Source organism: Cyprinodon tularosa, unplaced genomic scaffold, assembly GCF_016077235.1.
Source record: "Cyprinodon tularosa strain WSP-4 unplaced genomic scaffold, ASM1607723v1 ctg8, whole genome shotgun sequence".
In the NCBI taxonomy this organism is placed as follows: Eukaryota; Metazoa; Chordata; class Actinopteri; order Cyprinodontiformes; family Cyprinodontidae; genus Cyprinodon; species Cyprinodon tularosa.
In genome coordinates this window covers 2,195,311-2,214,021 of record NW_024039562.1, presented here as the reverse complement: position 1 = coordinate 2,214,021, position 18,711 = coordinate 2,195,311, and the positions used below count along the sequence as shown (strand labels likewise).

The following is an 18,711-nucleotide window of genomic DNA, read 5'->3' as shown; positions in this document are numbered from 1 at the left end:
CAAAGTGACTAGTGTAGAGAGTTTATCACCTGTTCTAAGACAACAGCATTCCTCAAAGAATTGGGAGACAGATGGCTACAGTCTGGATAAAGACATAAAGAAGGAATAAGGACATGCATCCCCTCAGTAGTGATTGGCAGAGACAAGTTCTACTGTCTGAATAGATTACATGAGGCAGGCAGACGACCCACTGGATGAACAGAAAAAAGACAGAAAAAGAGGCGGCCCTCTTAGGTGGATACGTATGGAGCAGGAGGTGAGAGGGTGCCGATGTGTGTACACACACACAGCAAACGCCAAATATTACAACCATTCACACATATGACCCCCCCACGATACACACCCATACATACCGCAAAATTTACTGCCCCACAAATTCACATGCAGCTGCTGAGATGAAAGGATCCAGAACATATAGAGCGCATACATGGACAGAGAAAAGATGAAGCAAAAAAACATGAAGCTTAAACACAAGTGCAAACAGGCTTTGATCTGCTGAGAAAAGTTCTTCAGGAAGAATAGACGCATCACTCTGTCGTGATCCAATTCGAGTAACAGCAAAAGCTCGTGCACACCCAGTGACACAATGACAGATGTCCTCAGATGGCCGTGAAAAAAAAACAAGGCGAGGAATGAGCCGACCTCAAGGCTGCTCTTCAACCAGCTCTTCATCAGCGTTCTCTAAATTTTAATGAGATGCTTAGGGATTACACACATCAGGACAAGAGTTCTGTAAACTATATACATGAATATGATTTGTTTTTGTATATTACCATGACCACACACCGGGGGGAAACACTGCCAGACAGTATATGACTCTACAGTAAAAGTATAGTACCTTTCAAAACTCCTTATACACTGCAGTTTTCCCATTACAACCACAAAAGTCTAAGAGGATAATATATTTTATGTAATATATATATGAAATAGTTTATGCAAATAAAAAAAAGGCATTTGTGCTTATCTGTTAGCTGAAAATAAAACTTAGAGCAACCATTTGTCTTCATAAAGCACATATTTGCTGTAGAGAGTCCACTAAAGTATAATTTAATCTGTAAATATAGCTTTTCCATGAAGGTTTCATAGAGAACAGTAGTTCAACATTAGAACAAACTACAAACAAATTAACTAAAAACCAAGACATCACCTTCCACCTGAACTGACTTGGTAGACATTCATAGCCCGACATGCAGAACAAATGGACTGCTTATCACTCTGAACACACCAATGTGATCACAATACAGTTTATATAATTTTTTTATTAAATATCAAATTCTCATTTACTATATTTTAATTGATTCTATCACAAATTAAATAAACATCACATGATGCATATCAATTAGTGTAAAGCATGTTTATTTAAAATACATATTTTCAGGTTTAGATATTTAAAAGAATGAACTAAACTTTCACAAAATTGATACTGATGAGTGTATTTATTTAAAAATATATAACATTAATTGTTTGAATTGCATAAAGGTAGCATGATTATTATGCAATTAAAAATCATAAACTTTATGTACTTTAAACAAAAATACTCATTAGTATTTATTTTCAGTAGGCATAGTTTATTAATTCTAAATACATAAACCTGATAATTATGTACTCTAAATAAATAGGCTACATTAAACAAATGAATATGGTTTATTTAATAGGTTTGTGTTAAAATAATGTATATGTAAATGTAATCATTTTCGGTTATGTTAATGTAATAAAACATTTATAAAATGATGTTAATGTAATAAAAATTTTATAAAAAATATTTTTGTGAGTGTAATGCTGTTTTGATGCTGTTCTATGGCACTGGGAAACAGTTCAGAATAGAAGAATTAGAAGAATTTAAGGGATGTAAATATTATGTGAAGCACTGTTCACCCAGTTCTCCTTGACATAAATTCCCAAACTGCACCACTGAGCTTTTTTCTCCACTAAAATAAGCTGTATTGTTTTAAATGTTTTCATTGTTCCAATTACTGAAGCTGTATTGTTAGATCTTTATAAAATAGTCTGCTTGGAGAATGAAACTAAATCTCATCATTGACACACAAACCTTTCAGAGAAGACAAGCACAAAGCCTACATACAAAAACCCAAAAATATATGTATATATATTGTTCTTCTTCTGTTGAACACAAAGGGTAAGATGCATATTTTTAAGAAGTGTCAATTACTATATCTTTATAACCCACAAGCACTTCATTTAACAATGAAGAGGTTACTACACAGCAGCTTCAACTCCCCAACCTCTCAACTAAGACGAGATAAAACATCAAGGTTTTAGTTGTGAAACAGGAAAGAATTCAGATTAAAGAGCACAGTTTTATCTTTAGGCATGTCGGTCTGCTCTCTGTCACATATAATGAGACAGGTCGGCCTCTGCACCGAGGGGACCGCCCTCTCCTATCAGCCCCCAGCTTCATCTGTTGTTAAAGCGTAACCATGTCAGCCTACAGTGCAAGTCGCCTGTCAACTGAAGGAGCTCTGAAGGGTGTTATCAGACCTCCTGTGTCTGTTGCTCCTGCAGCCGGACAGCAACCTGGGGAAGCCTAACAGTTGCTGTTGCCACAGTTCCTAAATGTGAGAGGAGACTCATAGGACTCACCATCAGGAGTCAATGCTTTAAACAGCACTAAAATATATGAATAAAACTAATAAACTTCATTTCTTCTTTTTACTTTCTCAAAATAAGAATTTCCTTCCTTCCTTCCTTCCTTCCTTCCTTCCTTCCTTCCTTCCTTCCTTCCTTCCTTCCTTCCTTCCTTCCTTCCTTCCTTCCTTCCTTCCTTCCTTCCTTCCTTCCTTCCTTCCTTCCTTCCTTCCTGTTTTGGCGCTAAGGTTAATGTTGGATTATGTTTGTGCTACATTTATCATTTTTGTTTTAACCCCATTCAGAAATCTTAGAATATTGTTAAAGTTTTTGTTGCTGTATGTTTTTGTTAACCAACTATTCATGATTGTAAGATACAGAATGGTCCACACTTATTAGACCCCTTAGTGAGATGTGATGAAAACCAATAAAACAAATATTTGACTGAGGGAATCCAGGACATCACTTAGCAGCAGATTTTTCCAACTTCCACCTTATCCTCCTCACTGTCTGTGCTGCCAGGTAATTATAACTCCACTCTTGTTTGTCACACATATTGTTTGAAATGTTGTTCTAAATAAGATATTGATATCTTATGGAAAGGAGATATTTTCTTTTTAAATTAGCCTAACTTATCGAGCTTTCTATTTATCAAAGTAATTCCATTCCCTCCATTACTGCTTGTGCTTCACAGGTTTCGACTTTAGTTTCCTAATTCCTTCATTTTCTGTTAGATCAAAAAATTATACCTTAATAAAATTACTTGCATTACAATTCCTACTATTTGATGTTATAGTCATCAGAATAACAAAAAATCTGATTTGATGATGAATCAGAATCATCCATAGGTATCAAGAGAAAATATCTGAATGGTCCATCTCTAATTATGAGAGCAGCATTTCACTATGCAGCGGTTGCATGCCAAAATGTTGTCACAGATTAAGAATATACTGGCAAAGGTGTTTTAAAATGCAGACGAAACCGCACATTACATCGTCTTTAAAACATGGAGCAGAGCAGGATGGCTTGAGGCTACCAGAGGTCCCAGGTCACGGATGTTTATTGATTAAATGACAAAAACCAGAAGCAGCTGGTGGAAATCTGTCAGCTCATATTCAGCCATACGTTGTAAAGCTGATTGGATGACACTTTACTGTACAGATGTGAAAAATTAAAAGCTTTAAAAACTAAAAACTACATCCTTAAAGAGAAGAAAATAGTCTCTGTAGATAGGACTAAAGACCTACGAAGGACGAAAAAGCAGCTGCAACAAAAGGCCTATTAAAGCATCCCAAAGAGAGAAAGGTCATTCTTCAATAATTAATCAAAGAAGGACATCAAATCTCCTTCGATTTCATGATGTCAGTGCCAGCAAAGAAATTCTTGTAAAGTATTTATATTGTTTTTTTCTTTATAATGTTGATTAAAGCCCCTGAAATGAGTGGCTTCTAAAGAACTCAAATTCATATATCTGCAATTAAGTGTTAAAACCGCTGGGTAAAAACTGAGTCTTCAATCCATGCTTGTTATGTAGAAAAATTGGTTGTTCAAGAACTAATTGCCTTTTTAGCATGAAATCATACAGCTTCTTTTTTTTTTCTTGATTTTCCTCATCAGATTTAAACAATAACATTTTTGAATGTATGATGCTGTTGCTCAGGATAAGAAAACTGCTGCACCTAATGCAATAATCTATGCCCCTTTTAATACAGATAAACCATGTTTACATAGACTGTATGAAATAAAAAACACATGATCTTTATTTTTCTTAATGTTTGACAATATATTGAAGACCTCACATGTGCTGCTTGTTTGTGTGATATCATAACAAATCCAAGAACAATCTGGCAAGATATGATTCATGAGAAAAATTAGTGGCCAACACCAGTGGTTCATTCTGGGCAGAATTTCCAGATGTCCCATGATAAAACATTAATCTATTCAAAAACTTCTAAACAAGTATAAAGAGCAATGGAACGTTTATATCCTTTAGCGAAAAGGCAGATTCAGTGTCCTAGAGATTAACTTGTGCTATGAAATATATCATGGATAAAGCTGATGAGAGAAAATATTTGACTCAGTAAAACAAGCTACCAACAGGGGCTGAAAGGGTACCATTACATTTTTTGAAGTTTGCAAGTACACTCATAAAAAAAAACCTTAATTTCTTTTTTGAGTCTTTATTTCCGGTAAGATTCATATTTATGTATCCAATATATACAGTACTTTGATATAATTTTGCTGTCCATACACCTCAGGCATCACATCATGATTGTAAAAAAAGAAAAAAGAAAAAATCTTTGTGTCTAACGACCCTCCAACCCCCACATTAGAACCTCCTAATAAAATATAATCATTTAAAATTCACTGTCTTACATTAAAAGAACAACTGAATGGTATTATAAGTAACCGGGCCTGACTCTGACTATATGACTGGATTGTTTTGGATTGACTTGGATCTATTCCATTATACATTTCTTCTTAACCGGTTGAGAATTTAGTCTTTTGTTTTGGAATTAGCCCTGAGATGATATTTGAAGTGATGTTGACTTTAACTATAATGTCATTAAGTGGATCAGGAATAAACATTACCACTCAACAGAGTATAAACTGATGTGTTGAAGTCTTAATGCTCATGTGAAGGTGTGAGAGAGGCCATCCTGTCTGGTTAAACCTGACGAAAAGCTAAGAGACTTATTTTCTTTGTCAAGCCACAAAAAAGAAACTAATTTAGATCATTTCCTTGTTTGAGCCTATCAATAATCAAATACCTTTAAAAGAATATCGATTGGGTCCTAATGTTGTTTTTGTGGAAGATGCCATCTTCTGATTAGGTAAATCCATCCTCCTATCTGTTGTTTCTTGGGTTGAAACAACTGGAGAATATGTGGATAATGAACCTTGCACAGCCTTGTTTCTGACTCGTCAATTGTTATCTCCCAAGTGGCTCCTGGTTCCAGACGCAGTGACACAGTATGAGCCTGAATTACTCCTGGCTTTAGATTTAGTGTAGGTGGACTGGGGCTCAAGATTCTACAACAGTTTTCAAACTGCTGTGGATTAAAAGTTATGCTATGAGCAGAGGCTTTTGTGATGTTAAAGCAATTGCCTGTTTTTAAATCAAGTGTTGCTATAGCTTTTCATAAGTGTTTGTTCTACAATCTGACCCCTTCTTTAACAAAATAGTATCCTTGATTATCATAGAGCCTCTAGCAGTCTCCCTTTTTTATTTCTTGAACTGCAGAAAATACTGTAATGCTGGAAATTAGCTCTAGCTTTTCTCCCATCGCTTTTACTGGATGAAGGTGACTCCCTATATCTGCAAAATGACTTGTCTTTCTCCTCTTTCATCCTGCTTTTCTCCCATCCTCCACACCAGGGCATGAGTCAGAGAATCTGACACCTCAGGAGGAGAGAGGAGAGCAGAGGAGATGGAGATGAGAAAAAGGGGAACCAAATGGAGAGGCAAAAATAAGGAGGGATGGAGATGGTTGGAGGGAGAGGAGACAAGCTGATCAATGTCTTTTAGAAACAAGGATCAGCAGACGATCTGGTCTGGCTCTGCTTCCTTGACACGTAAGATACTGTATAAAACATGGCAATTAGATTTGCCAATGAACAATGGGTGCTAGTCCTCATTTTCTTCATACTTATTCAAACTCTATGTTTTATTTGGCTTAAAATGCTACTATTTCAAGCACTTTTCACTCTGAAGTATGAAGAATTGGTGGTTTGGCACTTGTGATAAAACACTGCCATGCACGTTGGGCTGTAACTACATATTATATAAGCACCAAAACAAACTGAGCTCAAATCCAAAAATAGTGCAGTCCCTGTTAAATATTTCAGGGCCTCGCCAGCTGAGGGGGGATAAAAAGCTTTTTTTGTTTGGTTTTAGCTCTGGGTGGACAGAGTAGACCTGAACTAGAAGACTTAACATGCCAGTCTGTGTCGTGCTCACCAAACGCCAGTGTGCACTCCTGGCACCTATGCAGTCTTCTAGGGTTTAGCTCCAGTGAGCTTTAGTCTCACGTTCATTCACTGCAGCTACAATGTTTTCAACAAATGCTATCTTACAATTCATGAAAAGAAAACAAAGGCCTCAGAAGAAGAAGTAAGATCAGAGTTTACGAAGGAGGTTTTCTCACTTGACGGTATAACAGAAGGTAGGGTGGTCTTGTGCATGCACAGTTCTAGAAAAACTATCAAACATGCCTTTAGTTAAAATCTGTTATGTATCTTTATTTACATAGGAGATTATAAGAATTGCATAGACTTTTCTTCTTACCGATAATATACATAAATGTATCCCAAAAACAGTATTGATTTTGTATTTATCATCCTTAATTAGAATATTGAAGTGGAAAAATAATTACTGCATTCCTGGTGTGAGTTTATGATTGATATACAAACAATTAAAATGTCAAATTAGGAAATTTCACTTCAGAGAGTCACTACTGCCACCCTGATTTAGAGGGGAACTGCAATTGATTACATCCGCATGAAGCACCATATCACGGGCTAGGGGTGGCCCCCCTGGCCCCCTACCTAGCTCCGTCCCTGCATCTTTAGAGTTCCAGATTTCTGATATTACTTCTACTATAATGATTTAATATGAATATTAGATATATTATATTTGTTTTGTTTGGCAAGATTTTTATTGCTGACAGCTTAAACTTTCACAGTCCTTTCACATAGAGTGAAACAAAAAAGAACTATAACATTTTTGATGGATACTAAAAGTAGACTTGTTTTTCAGAAATATAACTAACAAAAAGTGTGAATAGTGAGGACCTCAATGCCATACACAGCACAGTGTTTGCTCATGACTAATGAAAGCAGTTCTTTCGAGTTCTGAACTAAATAAATCACGCTCATGAGACTCTTTGAGAAACAAAACAGCAGAGTCACGCCGCCTGCTCGGTCAATCCGTAGAGTTCAACACAGTGCTATCTTTTCATAGCCGGGACAGCCTGAAGCTCTGACAGCAACAGGGGCTGTGTTCAGACGAGAGTCACATTGTGCCTCAGAAAAATGAATCTCTTGTTGTTTATGTGTATTCAAGCTATAGTTATAAATCAACAAGTCTTCACAGTAAAACGTAAGGACAGAGTAAGCGAACAGTTTCAAAAACTCTGTAGATGGTTTAGCAAAGTCTAAAGAGTTATTAGATCTACTATAATGAAACTTGCTCGCAATAATTGCCTGAACTCTGGTTAATACCCGGGAGAGAGTTTGTTGAAATCCTGCTGAGTGAAATTAATTTGTATCATAACAAAACTCTTTAATAACGGCATTGAATTTAATATCTTGGATTAAATGATCTTCCTAATTTATCTTTTAAATTGCAGAACTACATAACAGAGAAAAATGTAATTGTAAACATTTTTGGACAGTTGGGTGATCCAAACCTAATAATATGAAGGGAATCTTCTAAATTATGCAGCACAATAGGTACATATCTGTAATTTCAGCGTCCCTTTGGAATTGAGTGAAAAATTCTGCTCATGGCTGCTTTTACTTGATGGCTTCAAACTGAAACTGTGCCCCTTCTGTTTCACTCAGCTAGAACAGCATCTTAGTAGATGAGAGGGATTATTGGCAGTTTCCAGACGCTGGAGCAGCACATGTCAGGATCTGGCCTCCGTTATTTATGAAGCCTCTCAGCCCCCAGCCTCTCTCTGCAGCACAGATGCAGGTGGGCTTTCATTATTGAAGATGTTCTTCCACTTCTTATTAGATCTCAACCTCTCAGAGTGCATTAAGGAATTGCATCTGGACAGAGAGGCAGCAATACATGATGGTCTGATATTGTACCCCCTGGAGTTCCTCTAAAATACAGTTCTGCCACACATCAGCTAAATTGTTTGTTCTATTCAGTTTCCAGGAATAGGCTAAGTATTGTGTTTGCACTCCAGCAGATGCCCTTTTAACCGCATACAACCACAGAATAAAACCCTGTTCTATATTGATTTCTCCAGAGTTTTCAAAAGGAAAAATCTGAAATGAGCTATACAATTTATTTAGTAAAAAGACCGCTTTACAAATTTTATAGATAAACTGTTATATGACAGTTGCATAATTGCCACATATACTCCATTAACAACCATTGTTTGCATTCATGCAAGAACCACAGTCAGGTTTTTTTTAAATCAACTGTTTTAACTTAGAAGTTGAGATGTAGCTTCTTTTATTTCACATGTGATTTAAGTGTGCAAAGACAAAATTAACATAAGGACAAGTAAAAATAGGACTGTTGAATATAGACTGAGAATTGGCTTCTGAGTGCAATCTGGAAATTTTCCTCTTAACTATATCTACATTATTTATTAGGTAATTGCTTTGATATGATAATGTAATCCCATTTAACAGCAGAGCTCTGTAATCCAGCTTTCTGTCAATTACAAACGCAAACTACCACTAGTTAAAATATACATAATCGACTAGAGATCAGGTTTGATCAATCTGGACACAGCTGTTATTTAGTTTGAAGGGAGAACAAAGGAAAACCCTATGATTTAATTCTCCTAAATCTCCTTATATAGACAACTCATTCCCAAAACCTTTACGTTTTCACTCTATTTCTGGATTTATGTTTTATTGAAAAAAATTATTGCTTTACCTTACTTAACTTTTCAAAGTTAAAAATGTACTTTGGATTTATTTATAAAGTTTGATAGTGTTCTATCGTTATTCGTAGTTGTTAAGGGTAGCATCAGCAGATTAGAGCAAAATAGAAATTAAAAACTCAGCCACTTAATCAGTTTATCTCTGGTGACTGCTTTAAATGCAACCCAATAAGAACAAGACCAGTTTGCTATGGATGGATCTGGTAAGAAAATAGAACTACAGTGTCTGATTCCTGTCTGATAATAAAAGTAAAGAACAGGTGTCTGACCAAATGGCATTAGCACTTAGATTGTGCTTTAATTCTTCTTTCCTTAACATAAGTCTGTGGCTCTATCCAATGCAACCTATGGTGCAATTAAGCATCCTGGTGAATAATGGTGCTGTCACACACAGTCGCTGCCTCAGCACCAAGCAGGCGCCCACTGTACTATACTTGTTGAGAATAGTCTTTGTGCTCAGGACTGGCCTCTTCTTCTGTGGGCTCCCACTTTATTACCTTAAAACCGCTTTTATTACCTTAAAAACTTCTAAACACCCAAACACATCAAAAGAAACCAATTGCCCCTCCATCTGAATACTTTCTGTTTATGCTGGGTTTACCACATCAGTGTCTGAAAATATGAACAGAAATAAAATACACTACGCTGGTTTGCTTGATGGGTTTAGATCAACATAAGTTTCTCATTTCATTATTAAAGAAAACATATTTTAGCAAATAAGAAAGGATCAAAAACGTCACTTTTCACAAGAGCGAATCAGGCTCTTAAAATTGTCCACTTACGCTTTCTCATGGAAGAGGTCGCAGGCCAACTGAACTATTCCCTTGGATCTGCGTTTATCGGTCTTTGTATCCTCATATAGTCCGGTGACTCTGGGTGCAGAGCGGACTGCGCTCCCGGTGTGTCAGCAGACTGTAGTGCAGGGCGCAGCTCTCTCTCTCTCTCTCTCTCTCTCTCTCTCTCTCTCTCTCTCTCTCTCTCTCTCTCTCTCTCTCTCTCTCTCTCTCTCTCTCTCTCCCTCTCTCTATCGCACATACAAACACTAATACACAGATATGCGATCAACTAACATCAGGAGTCTAGGGGGAAAAAGGATCTCCTTGCTCAGCTTCTTCCTGCCCTCTACTCTGTTAGACTGCCCCTCCCTACCGGGGAATTGGTGAGGTGTGTGATTCCTCCTGTCCCCGCAGCAGAGGCGTAACTAATAGGGGTGGCCGGTCAATAACCAATGCACATTGAGGGGTGGCCGACAGGCGCCAGAACCTCAGGGTCAATCTACACTGTTCCAACAGGAACAACCACAACATCCATGTTTTCTAAAGAAAGACTTACTATACTTTCCTACAGCGTTTGCTAACAAATAGACGCATATTTAAACACCCAAAATTCTTTCAGGTTTGTGTTTTCTTTTACATCTTTTACATTGTCATTACTTACTTTTATCAAAAGTCAATCTGCAAAAAAAAAAAAAAATTATATTTACATGTACTAATATCCACATTTAATGAATGTTTAAGTTATTATTAAAGTAGTTATTTATCTCCAATTTCACTGAAAACTCCTAGATGATTTGCAGAGACATATAATTTAATCTTTACTTCCTATCCATCTATTTTCTGACATGCTTAATGCCAAGCGGGGTCATGAGGGGTGCAGGTGCCTATCTCTAGCTGTCTACGGGCGAGAGGCGGGGTACACCCTGGACAGGTCACAAGTCCATTGCAGGGCAATACAGAGACACACAGGACAAACAACCATTCATGCACACACTCACACTTAGGGAGAATTTAGAGAAGCCATTTAACCTAACAGTCATGTTTTTGGACAGTGGGAGGAAGCCAGAGTACCCGGAGAGGACCCTCGCATGCTCAGGGAGAACATGCAAAACCCATGTAGAAAGACCCCGGCCGGCGTTAGTACATTAATGTGCATGTGCATTAACCGCAGTGTTTCTATTGTAAAGTAATTGTTAATATATGAAACATTTTAATGTTTAATAAGTTTAAAAATTCCCCTTCAGAGTATTACTGCTGCCACTGTCTGTATTAGAGGAGAAAAAAATGGTAGGGGTGGCCACAGGTGGGGCAATTGACTGGCTAAGGGTGGCCATGGCCACCCCTGGCCCCCCATCTAGCTCCGCCCCTGCAGGACCGTGTCTGGGAACTCCTGCGCAGAGCTGTGCGCACTAATCAGCCTGTTAAGAGAAAAACAAGTGTGTATTATACATAGGAAAGCTGCATTTAAGTCAGCTGTTAAAATTAACTTCTTCTTCCTTTTTTTTTATCATATAAATATTCAGGGTTATTATATAAGTCACATCTATTCCAGTTGGAAACATGGATAACAGTACAAACAAAAAATCAAGCTCCTCTCTATAGCTTTTGAAGCTTTAGTTATTAGATCAGTAACTGCTTTTCACTTGGCGCCATCTAGTGTTTTTCTCTGCGTATTGCTTAATGATATTGCGAGATAGAGGTCAATTAAAAGGCCTTTGTGCATCTTAGCCAAGGTTGTTTTAACAGCACTTTGTTTTCGTCTGCTTTGTCTGGTGTCTTTTATCTCCCCCTTCAGTAGACTGTCCAGGGTTTAGGTTGGAAGGTATAAGCATCATATGTGATGTCAAATTTATCCTAATGATTTGATAAATTATTTTAAATTCTTCTGAAAGGATTATGCAACACGTAACCTCAGTAAATAAATTATAGAACAAAAAACAAAAAAAAGAAAAAAATCCAGGAGCAGAATTTGAAATTTATTATCATTTTTATAAAATGATAATACATTTCATAAAATTATAAAAAGGGTTACACCTAAAACACAGGATTACTATCAACAAGGTTTTGGCTTAATTCTTGCTGGATGGTCAACCGTTCACCTTGGCAGTATTGGTATCATTTGTTTTATTTGGTTAGTTTTCTGGACTCAACCAATTTGCACGGGGCTTTCGGTGGAGGTGAAATTGGATTTTTGAGAAACCAGATTATTTTCTTCACAAACAGCGTTTTATGTGTGTGATGGGATTATTGCTTTTTTGGAACACCCCGTGGTGTCATATTTTCAATAATCTAACCGTCGCCACCTGGTCAAAAGAAAATAATTCTTGGAACTCAGAAGACTGAAGTCGATCATAAACTAGAACGATAGTGGAACTCTAGTATCCCCATCTACAACAAGGCCAATGAAGCACAAAAGGTTTGATGATGAGACAGAATGAAGACTGAGCCAGAATGATAAGAATTATGTTTGGTTGTTTCAGTAAAGGTAAGATACTATAGTTGACTTTTGTACGATTTCACCTGAAAGAGAGACTCAATTATTTCTATGGCTTTCAGAGCCATGATGAGGGCTGCAGAACTGATCAGAACAGTAAGAACAGTGCACACATGATCAGGTATTTTACCTGCAGCAGAAGTGCTCCTATACAATAAATAATCTCCAGTAAACATGTCAAACTATGTGAAGAAAGCATCTCAGCAACACTTTGCAATCGATTTCATAAAGGATACCAGGTGTTTCTCATTTACACAAAGGAATACAAAATGTGGGACAAGATCATTTTTTCACTCATTTCAAAAATATGTATTTCACTAGGTTGCTACAGTCTGCATCATTTGAAAACAACATGGTAACATTTATTTATGATTTGAAATAATGTGAAAGACAAAGGCTTGATTACTGACGCAAATGCGACAACAAAAACTCACACAGTTGGTTAAAGTTATTAAGTGTTTATTTCTCAGAAGACCAACTGGTTTTCAGCACATTTCAAGACCTGTGTCATGCACTTAGATGAAAGCGATGCAGTTACTGCTTCATTGAGACAGATCAAATCAGGTGAGACAACACAGAAGCAGAAACAAGTAAGACAAACAGTATAAGGCTTTTTTTATTAAACTGCGGACCTATGGGTGAAAGTGACACATAAAGTATTAAAAATCTTTGCCACACTGCACAAAATAGATGCATCCAAACCAAGAGTAAGAGGATACAGTGGATCCATGTGTGTCAAATCAGATAGAAGTGTTTAACAGGTACAGTTTGAGATTACAACCATCCAACTAACACTGTGTAGTTTTCACTTCTTCTCTCAGAAATACTCTTGGCTGTTAGATACAGTCATATTTTATGATATGATATTTTCCACCTAGCCCAACAAAAACACTAAAATCTTGCCTTTCATAAATATTAAAGAACAAATTAACTTAGGCGCTGCTGTGCTCTAACATTTCTTCAAGTTATTTAATATTTAATCAGGTTATTTCAGTCTGTTATATGTTAGGACAGATACGTTAAGATGGAAAAAAAGTGAATTTGAGGGCTGTCCTTGTCCAACAGCACACTATGCACACTTATTGAATTTTTTTTTTCTTTGGCTCAGTTATTTTTGTAAATCATTTCTTATGTTTGGAATGTAACTCAATTTGTATTTTTGCCTGATTTTTGAAGAATTACGTGCTTGTCAGTGACATGAGCTTGAATCACGCTTTAATCTTTTGTCATTGCAGTTGAGTGGGTGTTTAAAGACCAACACATCACAGTACAAGATATTTTATTATTAGAAATAAAACAAATGCAAAACACATACACATATACAAACATACATACACTTTTTTTAAAAAATTCATTAACATAAAATAGGGTATGTATTTTGGTGCAAGCCTTAGGGATTTCTCTAAAATTTAATTTAGAAACCAACATGTTAAGTTTTTCACTGAAACATCCATCCGTCCATCGATCCATTTTCTTCCGCTTTATCCGGGGCTGGGTCACAGAGGCAGCATTCTAAGCTGAGATGTCCAGACTTCCTGATCCACACAAACCTCCTCCAGCTGCTCTATGGGGGACCCTGAGGTGACACCAGGCCAGCCCAGAGACATAGTCCCTCCAGCGTGTGTTCGGCATTCCATGAGGCCGCCTCCAAATAGAACATGCCTAGAGCACCTCCCGAGGGAGGCGACCAGGAGGTGTCCAGAATAGATGCCCGAGGCACCTCAGCTGGTTCCTTTTGACATGGAGAAGCAACGACTCTACTACTCCCGGGTAACTGAGCTCCTCACCTGATCTGGAAGGTTGCATCCAGCTACCCTGCAAAAGAAACTCATTTCAGCCGCTTGTATTCGCAAACTTGTCCTTTTGGTCATTACCAAGATCTTATCACCATAGGTGATGGTGGGAACATAGGTCAATCAGTAAATCAGGAGCTTTGCCGCCTGACTTAACTCCCTCTTCACCACGACAGTCAGATACAGCAACTGCATCACCTCCGCACCCCCACGATCCAATTATCAATCTCACGTCCCATCAGACCCCAAGTATACTTGAACTCCTCCACTTGAGACAAGGAGTCTCCACTGACCTAAAGAGAGGAGTCCACCTTTCTCCGGTGGAGAACCATGACCTTGGATTTGGAGGTGCTGATCCTCATCCTGGCTGCTTTAAACTTAGCTGCAAACTGCCCCAGTGCACGCCGAAGGTCTTGGTTTGATGAGGCCAACAGGACAACATCATCTGCAAACAGCACCAATGATATCCTGAGGTTTCCAAACCGGACACCCTCAGGTCCTTGGCTGCACCTAGAAATTCTGTCTATAAATGTGATGAACAGAACCAGTGACAAAGGGGAGCCCTGGCGGAGACCAACATGCACCGGAATAAGGACTAACTGACTGCCGGCAATGAAAACCAATCTCCGGCTGCGGTCATACAGAGAACAGACAACCCTCAAGAGAGGGCCTCGCACCCCATACACCTGGCCCATCCCCCCACAGGGCACAACGAGGAATATGGTCAAATGCCTTCTCCAAATCCACAAAACCCTTGTGAACTGGTTGGACGAACTCCCACGAACCCTCGAGCAGACCATGAAGGGTATAGAGCTAGTCCAATGTGTCATGACTGGGACGAAAACTGCATTGTTCCTCCTGGGTCCGAGGTTTAAATATCGGCTTGATCCTCCTCTCCAACACACTGGAGTATACCTTACCAGGGAGGCTGAGGAGTGTGATCTCTCTGTAATTGGAGCACACCCACCGAACCCCCTTTTTAAAGAGAGGGACTACCACCCCGGTCTGCAAATCCGGGGGTACTATCCCCGACAACCATGTAATGCTGCAGAGACGTGTCAGCCATTATAGTCACAACATCCAGAGACAAAGTGAGACAAGGTACTCAGGACGAATTTCATCCACCCCCGGAGCCTTGCCACCGAGAAGCTTTCTAACTATCTTGGCTGATGGGCAAGTACTCCTCTCCATCCCCAGTCTCTGCCTCCTCCTCGGAAGATGTGACAATGGGATTGAGGAGATCCTCAAAGTACTCCTTCCAAGACCCAACAACATCCCCCAGTTGAAGCCAGCACCCGCAATAAAAAACAGTTTTGGTGGAGCAATGCTCCACCTTCTAAGGCACCAGACAGTTCACCAGAACACTTTCGAGACTGACCGATAGTCCTCCTCCATGGTCTCTCTGAACTCCTCCTAGACCAGGTTTTTGCTTCTGCAACCACATGAGCTGCAGCATGCCTGGCCTGCCAGAACCTCTCAACTGACTCAAGAGTCCCACTTGCTAACAAGGCCAAGGTAGGCCTCCTTCTTCAGCTTGACAGCATCCCTTTCTTCCGGGCACCACCACCAGGTTCAGGGATTATTGGACACCCTTGTGCTAAAACAAGGTGTCTGTTATGGATAAACTGTGATTAGCACAGAAGTCAAATAACAGAACACTGACCAGGTTCAGATCGGGGAGGCTTTTGCTCCCAATCACCAGGTCCAGGTCTTACTGTCGCTGTCCACATGGGGCATTGAAGTCCCCCAGTAGAATGATGTAGTCCCGGGTTGGAGGACCATCTAGTAACCCTCCCAGGGACTCCAAGAAGGCTGGGTACTCTGCACCGATGTTGGGCCCGTAGGCCGAGACAACGATGAGACCCGTCCCCGACCCGAAGGCGTAGGGACACAACCCTCTCGTTCACTGGTGTGAACTCGTGACAACACGTGACAACTGAGCTGGGGGGCAATGAGCAAGGCTACCCCAACCCACCGCCTCTCGCGCAAGTGTAGCTGGAACCTACACTTTTCAGGCAATGCCAGAAAAGTGTATCTTCCAGCCTCTCTCCAAATCCAGGGATCCAGAATCCAAGCTGTGCATGGAGGTGACCCTGACTATATCTAGCCATTACCTCTCAACCTCTCTAACAAGCTCAGGCTCCTTCCCTCCCTCCAGCTAGGTGATGCTCAGTGGCCCTACAGCCAGAAGCTATGTGCGCTGACCGAAACGTCAAGGCACCCCGCCTTCAAATGAAACATATTTTGGTAAAAAAATATCTTCTTTTTCTCCAAAACAGTTTCTGATCACTGTGTGTGCCGCTCAGCTCTGTGTTGCTCATGATCTGCAGCAAGAAGGGATGCAAATGTACCTAAAAGACAGACTAAGACAAGTGGTGACAAGTTTTTCTCAGACTTAAGACTAGTTGAGAGGCACAACAGGTCAAGATCAGGTAAACAGAAACACTCAGGTAATGCAGAATCCAGTTTTGTTTTCATCAACAATGACAAAATTATTTCGTTCAGCCTCTTTACTTTCATGATGATAAAGAAAACATGATTCCATCTGTAATAGAGTGACTATAGGAACAGTTTGAAAATATATTTTATTTTAAAGTTGACCGTTAAACATTAAATTACAACAGGACCCACTGAAAACTGTATACAGCTGTTAAAATAGCCTACATCTCTGTCAAAATGCCAGGTTTTTGTGATATAGAATAAAGATACAATAGGTTCCATCTTTACTGTGACATAGCAATATAATACTGAAAAAAAAACTGCCACTATCTCAGCACCTAAGTGAAGATATCTTTAAATGCTGTATGGAACAGCATTTTCATACGGCATGTAATTCTACAGATTTCTTCAAAACTGATGAAAACGGATTGAAATTGAGCTACCAAGAACCTGACAGAACTACAGATTTTTCTATTACCTGTCTTCTACATGGGACAACAGCCACCGCTATTCTTCATATGTCTGGACAAGAAGTAGTTTTGAAAAACACAAGTGTTCTCCACAGCAAACATATAGGCCTGGGTAGTATCTAGCTGACGGTGATATGGAGACACACATACTATCTCCATCCAAAAAGACAGAGAAGGAAAAGAGAATGCTGGCATTGTCTGTTTGCCACTTCTCAGCAAAAGCTTGCTTTAGTATATCACAACCACGACAGCAAGCAAAAAGTACTCAGATTGCAGAGTACTGGCGCTAATCGGAGCAGCTGAGTTCAGTGCATTTATCCTGATGGAGATCTTACACTAAATGATGTGATGTTAATGTATACACTAAATGAACATTGATAAGTATCCTGCTTCCTCATCTCAGCTACTATCTTGCTCCCAGCAATATTGTGACAGCACTTATCATGGCGACCAATAAAACACATCAGCTTATTAGTTTCCTTACCAATTTGACTCATTCAAGGACCCACAGACGTGTGTATGAAGCATTTCTTTTCTTTCTTATGACCTATCCACTGGGTATATGGTTTATTGTCCCTTGTGTTTTTTAAAGGAAAAAAACTGTGCTGCTGCTCATGACTGTACAATGATACAGTATCATGCTGATACTGTACCAGTACACTGCAAAAACGATCTAGAAATAAGTAAACCTTTTTTTGATCTGTCAATGTAATGAGTATTTTTTACTCTTAAAATAGGATACTAAGATTATATGCAATTGAAATAAGACAATTAAATTGTTTGTTCTTATTCTAAATGTAAATTGTCTTGTTCTATTGTAAAGTGTCTCACTAACAAATAACTTATTTAGATTTATTTTTTTTGCAGTGTATAAATGCCCGCATGTATAAATGTGCACTTGTTCTGGCTTGGGTGCTGCACACACAAACCTATGCAGCACCCTAAAGCATGACTAAAAGACAAGCTTAGGAGAGTGCAAAGGCAATCTGTGAATTTCAGGATCTTGTTCATCCCAGAACCAAATTTCATTACTTTAGTTGAGACAAAGAAGGTAGACTGACCAGAAAATAAAACGCTTCACCCAACAAACCAGTGCAGCATCATCCACCTTCATCCGTCCCTTGATCTATTGCTCCATTTAAGGCAATAAGATACTTAATATTCTCAAATTTAGGAAGTGACAGACCTTAAGAGGGCAAGCCACTCTTTTCCAGTTCAGAAAAATGGACTTGGAATTTGGAGGAGCTTTTCTTAATTTCTACTGCTTCACACAAGCAAAAGACCAACATATACCCACAATGTAACATGGTGGTTACAGTATCATGTACAGGGATTACTTTTTTATGAGGAAGGACTAAACTTTTTCAAGATGGATAACATTTCTTTATGGACAATTTGGGACTCAAAATGGTCAGGGTTGCGCTGGAAATTTAAAAATGAAGAGGGAATTTATCATATCACAGTGAGTCCTAGCATAAATCTAAACAAAAAGGGTGGATTCTTGGGAGGAAAATTAAGGTTTAG

The 18,711-nt window shown here is 38.8% G+C and overlaps 1 protein-coding gene across 1 annotated transcript in view; it reads right to left on the bottom strand.

Moving 5' to 3' along the window:
- The window catches only part of LOC119774148 (poly(rC)-binding protein 4-like), a 59,466-nt gene extending 49,435 nt beyond the window's left edge, over positions 1-10,031 (bottom strand). Inside the window, exon 1 of the mRNA XM_038271526.1 lies at positions 9,998-10,031. The gene's annotated coding sequence lies outside the window, so the exon portion shown is untranslated. The remainder of the gene's footprint in view (positions 1-9,997) is intronic.
- Between the last annotated feature and the right edge of the window lie 8,680 nt (positions 10,032-18,711).